Source organism: Hyaena hyaena, unplaced genomic scaffold (genome assembly GCF_003009895.1).
Source record: "Hyaena hyaena isolate Hyena2069 unplaced genomic scaffold, ASM300989v1 scaffold_437, whole genome shotgun sequence".
NCBI lineage: Eukaryota > Metazoa > Chordata > Mammalia > Carnivora > Hyaenidae > Hyaena > Hyaena hyaena.
In genome coordinates, this window is record NW_024081070.1 from 15,640 (window position 1) to 24,717 (window position 9,078).

At 31.8% G+C, this 9,078-nt stretch overlaps 1 long non-coding RNA gene across 1 annotated transcript in view; it reads left to right on the forward strand.

Moving 5' to 3' along the window:
• The first annotated feature begins 701 nt into the window (after positions 1-701).
• Positions 702-9,078, forward strand: part of LOC120245879 — a 33,184-nt gene continuing 24,807 nt past the window's right edge. The window contains exon 1 of the long non-coding RNA XR_005531924.1: positions 702-785. This is a non-coding gene — a long non-coding RNA (uncharacterized LOC120245879). The remainder of the gene's footprint in view (positions 786-9,078) is intronic.

The following is a 9,078-nucleotide window of genomic DNA, read 5'->3' on the forward strand; positions in this document are numbered from 1 at the left end:
CAGCACAGAACCCAAAGCGGGGCTTGAACTCACGAAACTGCGATATCATGACCTAAGCTGAAATCAAGAATCAGAGGCATAATCAACTGAGCCACCTATGTGCCCCTAATCTGACTACTTTTAAAATCACAAGACTCTTGGTATAACCTATTACTCTTGTTCTGTTTTGTGTTTTTCCATACCACATATAATATTTTAATTGTACTACCTAGCCTACCTAATTACTTTTTGTCTTCTCTAACACTATAAGATCTATGATGTTAACCATTTTAATCTGTCTGTTTCCTGCTGAATCCTTGCTATTTGGCCTAATTCTTACTACATAATTGTTGAATAATTGAATTTATTGGAGGTCCTGAGATTAGAGACAACTCTCTAGATTATAAAGGATATTGGGGGAGGTACCACATTTGTCTTGTTCTTGGCCACATCATTTGTGCCTAACATAGCACCAAGAACATAAGAGACACCCTAGTAAATATCTGTTGATTTAATAAATTTCCTCTATAACAAGTGCTATGGACTGAATATTTGTATCCCCTCAATTCATATGTTGAAATTCCAACCCTTGAAGAAATGAGGCCTTTCGGAGGGTTGGGATTATGATGTTTGAACCGTCATAAATGGGATTAATGTCCTCATAATAGAGGCCTGAGAAAATTCCCTTGCTCTTCACCATGTTAACTTGTATAGCTATCAGAGAATGGAGGCTGTTTCTCCACATGGAGATGAGAATGGTGGCCCTCACCAGATGTCAAATCTTTTGGTGCCATAACCTTGGATAAGTAAGTTTGTTATTTATTAAGTTACCCAGTTTATGGTATTTTTATTATGGAGTAGACTAAGAAAATCACTTAATTTAGCATATACATTGAATATATATTATATATACATCCATATTTTGGTATCAGAAATATTTGCCCAGATATTTATATTTGATTTTTTTACCTAATTAAAATTATATAAATACCTATGAAATAAAAATACATTCCCCTGTAGTTTTAGAGATTTGAAATATATATAACATTTTATAATAGTTCTGTGTGTGTGTGGGTATACACATATTTATTATTTGGTAAATTATACCATCTTGAAATTAATCAGGAAGAAAAATAGTGTGTAAATGTTAATGGGCACTTTACATATACAAACATCTAAAGACAATCTAATTTTAATATGATTAATCTCACATATTTAGGACCACTATAGATACAATCACAAAGAATCCAGTTAAAGTAAGATAAAACATGAAAAAACTACATCATTACTGAAAATAACAAAAGTCTATATGATTATAAATAGTAGTCATTGTGTAGTAGTTGCTTGCGTAGCAACTAAAGTTTCCAAACAAGTAATCAAACTCTATAATTAAATTATGCAATAAAAGGATGGAAATGGAGTTCATATAACAAGATTCTTCTTTTCTGGTATATTTGCTACTTTCTCCTTGGCCTGTCCCTTGATATTGTGTTCTGTTTTATGAATGTCACATTAGCTGATAAAAATCAACTGGAATCTGAAGAGAGTGGGAAACACCTGTCACATTGTTGAATTACTCTAAATGTTTCCTGTTAATGAATACTGCATTTCAAAATTATATCCATATGTTTTTGTCTTGGTCAATATAATGTCACATAAAATAATAGTTTGATCATTTAGTTTTGGTTTCTTTTTTAATTTGGAGATTTAAAAGTGAGACATTATATTCCTTAGTTAATGACACAGTTATTCAATTAGTTTATCGATTCATTTATTCTTGAAACATTTACTGAACATTTAGGAGCTATGTACTTTAGTAAACCATATTTGAAGATCACTTATTCTAGAGAAGTTTATAATCTAAAAGCAGAGGCATATATGTATACAACTATACATATACATATATGTATATTCTAATTATACAATGCAGACAGAAGTGAGTTCAAAGGTGAAGGAATATAAAAACAGATGATAGGAATGAAGAGAAAGTACAGATTATATTGTATCAGAAGATATTAACTAATCTAATGATAAAGATTTATTTGCCCAAGCACGAAAAGTCAGGAGTTTTAATGAAAGTATATAGTAAGCATTCATGTTAGGTGTTTGCCTAAAGGGATTCCATTTTTCCTTCTGGTATCTGGACTTGCTCTGAAGAAATTGAAGAAAGGAGGGAGTGTCTGTGGAGGGTCTTCTCTATCCAGGCTGTCAACTGCCCAGGCCCTAGGAGAGCATATTTGGAAATGAAGTTGATCCTCTTATGTCTCCCTAGATAGGCTAAAAGTTGGGAATTTTGAAGGAATCATACATTGACACTGAGCATTTAGAATGAATGAAGTCTGAAGTACCGGGTCAGAGTCTTGTGGTTCTTCAGTGGTACAAATGATAATCACTTTCATGATGGACATGGGGAAAAATGGGAGATTGCAAGGGGAGGATAGGAGAGTGAATGACAGAAGAGGTATTCATATAGTGAATGACAGAAGAGGTATTCATATATTTAAGACAGTGTCTGTTAGTCAATAAGTAAAGAGTATTTCAAGTTTTAACAATAAAAACACAGGTTTCCTCGCCATTGCCTAAATACCACTTTGAGGAAGAGTTTCCTATCATAATAGCAAGAGTGTCATTGAAGCTAACTTCCTAATACCTTTATTTAAAAGGTAGTAAATCTGGATGAAATTTATCAAGAAATAGAATATATTTATGAAAATTTTTTGTAATGTCTGCTAAAATTTTCACTGCAAAACTTTTTTTAAAATTATTTATACAACAAACTCAAAGATGTAATTCTAATTCTAACAGGAATCTTTCATCCCACGCATAGACACACACAAGCAAATAAAGAATACAAAGAATTGCTATTTTGGTCAATAACGCCCATATTTGAATAACAGATAAAACTATATTCCTTTTTTACTATGTTGACATTTGGCTTGCTTCTTTTACCTAAATTGAGAAATACTCAGTTTCAGATAAACTTAGCATGTTTACAAGTTACTTAACAGTTGACCTCCATCATAGATATTTTATGAATATATAACTACAATATCAACATTTCATGAGAATAATAAACAAATAAATAACCATAGTATATTCATTATGAAATATACATTTTAGAAATAAATGCATTATTTTATTCACAGATTTCTTATTTATGACCACAAATGAATACCAGAGATGTATCAATAGTGTTGGTTTTTAATGTTTCCTAAGTTAACATTATTAGCTAGTGTTGAGAAGAATGTATCTTCTAGAATAGCATATTTTATTACCAAAATCTATCTTTTTAAATAATAAGTAGAAATTTTCAATACGTTCTGTCTTCCTTTAAGAAATTAATCTTTCCTTCCATGATAGGTTAATTTTCTGTTCTTTTTATCTTCAAAAGAGAGAGTTTGTAACTTCCCAGTATAATTTATTTTAGCAATATGTAAGAGATTATAATAGATGCAGTAGAAAACTTACTATAGTGTAAAAGTTTGTGAAATCCTTTCCTAAAATTTAGAGATGTGAATGATCATTCATGAATCAATCATGTACATTGTGTTTATATAGTATATATATATATACATATATATGTATATATATATATATTATAGGCAATAACTAAAACTATTCTTTTTGTAATTAAATTTTATTTATGAAGAGTAAAAATATTGTGACAGTGCTTTCAATAAACATAGTCATTTTTATATGTAAGTACAAACAATGTAAATAGTAATTTTCTTTTATTGTCATTCAAACAAAGTAAGGCCTAGTTTAAGACAGCTATATACTATAGAGTCACACTTTATTGGAAATATTGACTAAGATATCAATAGTTATGTCTTTTCCACTTATTTCAGACAGGTCTTCAATGTAATTTTTCTTTCCTGTCAATAGAGTTGGAGTAATAACAGAAATCTATTGTTTATATGATATATATGCAGTGCATATGTATGAAGTCCCAGAAAGTGGTCTTCAAATTATTGATTATATTGCTCATTTGGGACATTGTTGTAGTGCCAGTTTCTAGACCCAATATCATGAGATTTCTGATCCTATGTATCTAATGAAGTCTAAGGAACACACTGCATTTTGAGACACGCTGGCTTTATGGTGTATTAAAAAGCAAACACACACAGAAGGATAAAACATATGAATTAAGAATGAATCTTAGTTTTTCTTTTACTTAAAATCGTTTAAACAGAATTCTAATTGGTGAAGGATATAATATATAAAAATAAAAGAATTTTATCCTTTCATTCTCTTGAGGGAAAAATTTCAGTTGAAATTTTCAGTTCAGTGAACAAATATGGCTTAAATACTTTCTATGTAACAAGCACTGAAAATATACAATTATGTCAGGATATTCAACTGGAAATAAAAGTATATTTTTTACATATGAATTTCTGTATCAATTAATTTCAGTCTTTTCTGTAACAATGTAGAATATGAAAACAAAAGAAAAATAGTCTTTTTTTCTTTTGTCTTTTAAATATGTTAGCTTCTTAATATACGCCAGTCAGTAATGGAAAGAAGAAAAAAAAATGCATGATTAAGCCCACCCGATGAACTAAGAAACTCTAAAAAGAAGGCTGTTCCTGAATACAGATACTGCTTATATCTTTAAAATATTTGCCTATGAAAAATTTAAACATTTTAAAGCTATGAAAAGTAATATGAGACAGTCATAGATTTAGTGCTCATATTTTAACAAGTTAACTTTTTTGCCAAAGTCAAAGAAAAAATGAGAGTTCACTAGGAAGACAGGAAAGGAAACACTCCTAAAGATATAACCCTGAAGATTCACTGGGTTATGCCATCCTCTCACCTTGAGTGAAGATGAAAATCGACTTGCTTACAATCAAGGGTGATAAGAACGTCACTCCTATGAGTACATTGCATTGTGTAAGACCCCATAATAGTAGACTATAAAGAGAGGCTCTGCTATTGGCCTTGAAAAAGCAAGCTTCTAAAACCACTCCAGGATTGTGATAAATTAAGTTAGAAGTCTTATTTTCAAGAACCTTGTATTTTTCTAATAATCAAAAATATATTCACATATTTAGTGTCATAATATAAATATGAATAATGCATGTTTCTTACATAATAGTTTATCATAACCAAAAGTATATTTATTGCGAATCTGCAGATATGCATTAAAACAAGGTTGAAGAAGAAACTAACACAATGTCAGTAGAAATAACCAAATGAGCATGCAGTTCTATAGGTCTCAAAGCACATGATATTTCATCTATTCAGAATAAATCCCTCTTGATCCCTCTTGATCCTGAATAGCTATTTATACTTGTATTCAGTTTTACAAATCACATATCTCCTTATCATTCAAGATTTCGGTAACTGTTCTGAAGTTAACTGTGACTCCTACTCTTCCATATTTTCTTATCATGATGAACTTATACCAGTATCTGAGATTATTGATTGATTCTTCTGAACAATTTCCATAAGAACTCAAGCTCTGTAAGAATAAAGACTACATTTTTCATCACTAGTATCCTAGCTGTAGCATCTCAGACATGGTAGTCATTTAAGGAATGTTAGTTGAATGAATAGAAACCTCAATCATACTGCTAAATTTCACTTGATGCCTGCTACAGCTGTAAGTGGTAATGATAGGAAAAACTCCTATGAATGTCCCCAAAGCAAAATATCATTGAAACAGTTTAGGGAAAAAAGTACTAGAGTTAGGATATAATTCTGGCATGAAAATAATGAAATCTGAGGTTTTTCACATACTTACTAAACATGAAAGAAAATATAGAGTGCCCTCTAAAACCTTAAATTTCATAATTTAGAATGCTTTCTAGGCCATTTCAGATTTTTTGAGAGAGGGAGAAAGAGTGAGATGTACAGGAGGGGACAGAAGGAGAGAGAGGAAGAGAATCTTAAGCACTGGATGTGGAGCATGATGTATGGTTTGATCTCACAACTGTGAGATTCTGACCTGAGTTGAAATCAAGAGTTGGATGCTTAACTAACTGATCTCCCCAGTCGCCCCTAGACTTTTTAAAAATTCATTCTTTATCATCTCCTATTTGCTGAATGGAATATATATATATATATTTTTTTTTCTTAGTACATTTAGGATAAATAGTGGCCACTCTTATAGCTTGTATCGGAAGAAAATGTCAGGGGATTCATCACATTTACTGCCTTAAAACAAATATAATGCTAATCAGATTAATTTATGTAAGGATAATTTTATATTTTGTCATTAATAATGTAAACCGATTTAACTTCAGTTCAGTCATATGTATGTTTAAATATAAATGATCTATTTGCGTTGTGATATTTTAGTTCTACATTTTTGAAAACAAACATTTGTGTTTCCATTGAAATAAAGATGAAAAGACTTGATGTGGCATTTTATGTTTATGAAGAAAAGTGAAACATGGAATGTGAGGGTCACTCATAATTATATATAACATGTGTGAAATATACCACTGTTAATCATGGAATGATAAAAAGAATAGATTGATTGCAATAATGAAAACATTATTATATTTATGAAAACATTATTCTATTTAATGTAGGTGGGTTATATAAACTACAAAAGCAGATTTGTTTTATTGAGAAATAATTGACATATAATACTGTGTAAGTTTAAGAAGTAGTGCTTGATGGTTTGATTTGCACATATTGTGAAATAATTACCAAAATAGTTTCGGCTAACATCCATCATTTCCTATAAATATAATAAAATAAATAAATGAAAAAAATTCTCCTTGAGATGAGAACAGTTAGGATTTACTCTCTTAACTTTTCAATGTATCATACAATGGTGTTAACTATAGTCATCATGTTGTACATTACATATTTAATACTTATTTATCTTATAACTGAAAGTTTGCACCTTTTGAGCATCTTCCTTCTCTCCTCCCTTCCCTCACCCTTTGCCTCTTATAAACACAAGTCTGATCTCCTTTTGTGTTTTTCTTTATTTAAAATTTTAAAAGATCGCCACATATAAGTGAGATCATACAGTGCTTGTCTTTTTATGTCCGATTTATTCCACTTAGCATAATGTATTCAAAGTCTATCCCTGTTGTTGCAAATAGTAGGCTTTCCTCATTTTTTATGGCTGAATAATATTTCACTGTATGTATATAACACAACTTTTTAAATCCATTCATCCATCAATGGACACTTAGGTTGTTTCCATGTATTGGGTATTATAAAAAAATAGTACTGTGAACATGGGGGTGCAGCTATCTTTTTGAGTTAATGTTTCCATTTGGATATATACCCAGAAGTGGAATTTCTGGATCGTATGGTAGTTCTATTTTTAATTTGTTAGGATCCTCCATATTGTTTTCAATAATACCTGTACAAATTTATAATCCCAGCAACACTGCACAAGGGTTCCCTTTTCTTCACATTCATGCCAACATTTGTCTTTTCGATGATGGCTATTCCAGCAGGATTGGAGTGACATCTTACTGTGATTTTAATTTGTGTTTCCCTAAGAACTCGTGATATTGAGCATCTTTTCATGTACATTTTGGCCTCTTGTATCCTCTTTTGGAAAAAGATCTACTCAGGTTCTTAGCCCATTTTTTTTTTTTAAATCAACAAGTGAGACAACATCAAACTTAAAGTCTTCTGCACAGGAAAAAAAGACAATAAATAAAATGAGAAGGCAGCCTATAGAATAGGAGAAAATATTTGCAAACCACCCACATATTGAATAAGTGGTCAATATCCAAAATATAAAAACCTCATATAACTCAAAAACAATTGCAACCAAGGGCTAACAGTCCTCTGTATTATGGAATTCTATATAATTCTATTATATAATTCTATATAATTTCTATTATAGAAAACTATAGAATTACAATTATCCCTCCTAAATACTCACTGCTCATAAAACTAAATATCTATTTGAGACAGAATTTCATCAAGAATTATCTCCTGTAGCATGCATAGATTTTCTTCTCTTCTCTGTACTGTTACAATATCCATTTAAAGATCTTTATTTTTTGAGGTTTGTATTAATCATATTTCTCAGTTTATATGACTTATTTTTACTGGTAAATGCAAGGCTCCTCTCTAGTATTTTTGTTTATTTACCTATTTATATATTTATCTTTTAATTCACTGTTCTTTTTTATTGTCACTACCCATTCTTTTTTAAAAATTTTTTAATGTTTGCCTATTTTTTTTACAAATAGTTTATTGTCAAGTTGTTTACCATATAACACCCAGTGCTCATCCCCACAAGTGGCCTCCTCCATGCCCATCTCCCTCCCCCCGCCACATTCATCAGTCCTCAGTTTGTTCTCAGCATTCAGGAGTGTCTCATGGTTTGCCTCCCTCCCTCTCCCCCACTATTTCCCCCCATGTTCTCCCCCACGGTCCTCCATTAAGTGCCTCCTAGTCCTCCTATATGTGCAAACATATGGTATCTGTCCTTCTCTACCTGACTTATTTCGCTCAGCATAACACCCTCAAGGTCCATCCATGTTGCTACACATGGCCAGATTTCATTCTTTCTCATTGCCATGGAGTATTCCATGGTATAGATAAACCACATCTTCTTCATCCACCTGTCCGTTGATGGACACGTAGGCTCTTTCCATGTTTTGGCTATTGTTGAGAGTGCTGCTATGAACATTGGGGTACATGTGCCCCTATGCATCAGCATTTCTGTATCCCTTGGGTAAATTCCTAGCAGTGCTACTGCTGGGTCATAGGGGAGTTCTATTGTTAATTTTTTGAGGAACCTCCACACTGTTTTCCAGAGGCGCTACACCAGTTTACATTCCCACGAACAGTGTAGGAGGGTGCCCATTTCTCCACATCCTTACCAGCATCTAGAGTTCTCTGATTTGCTCATTTTAACCACTCTGACTGGCATGAGGTGGTATCTCAGTGTGGTTTTGATTTGTATTTCCCTGATGAGGAGGGATGCTGAGCATCGTTTCATGTGTCTGTTGGCCATCTGGATGTCCTCTTTGGAGAAGTGTCTGTTCATTTCTTCTGTTTGTTTTATGGGTGTGGAATTTGGTGAGTCCTTATAGGTTTTTTTTTGTCTGATATATCATTTGCAACTATCGTTTCCCATTCCGTTGGTTGCTTATTAGTTTTATGGAT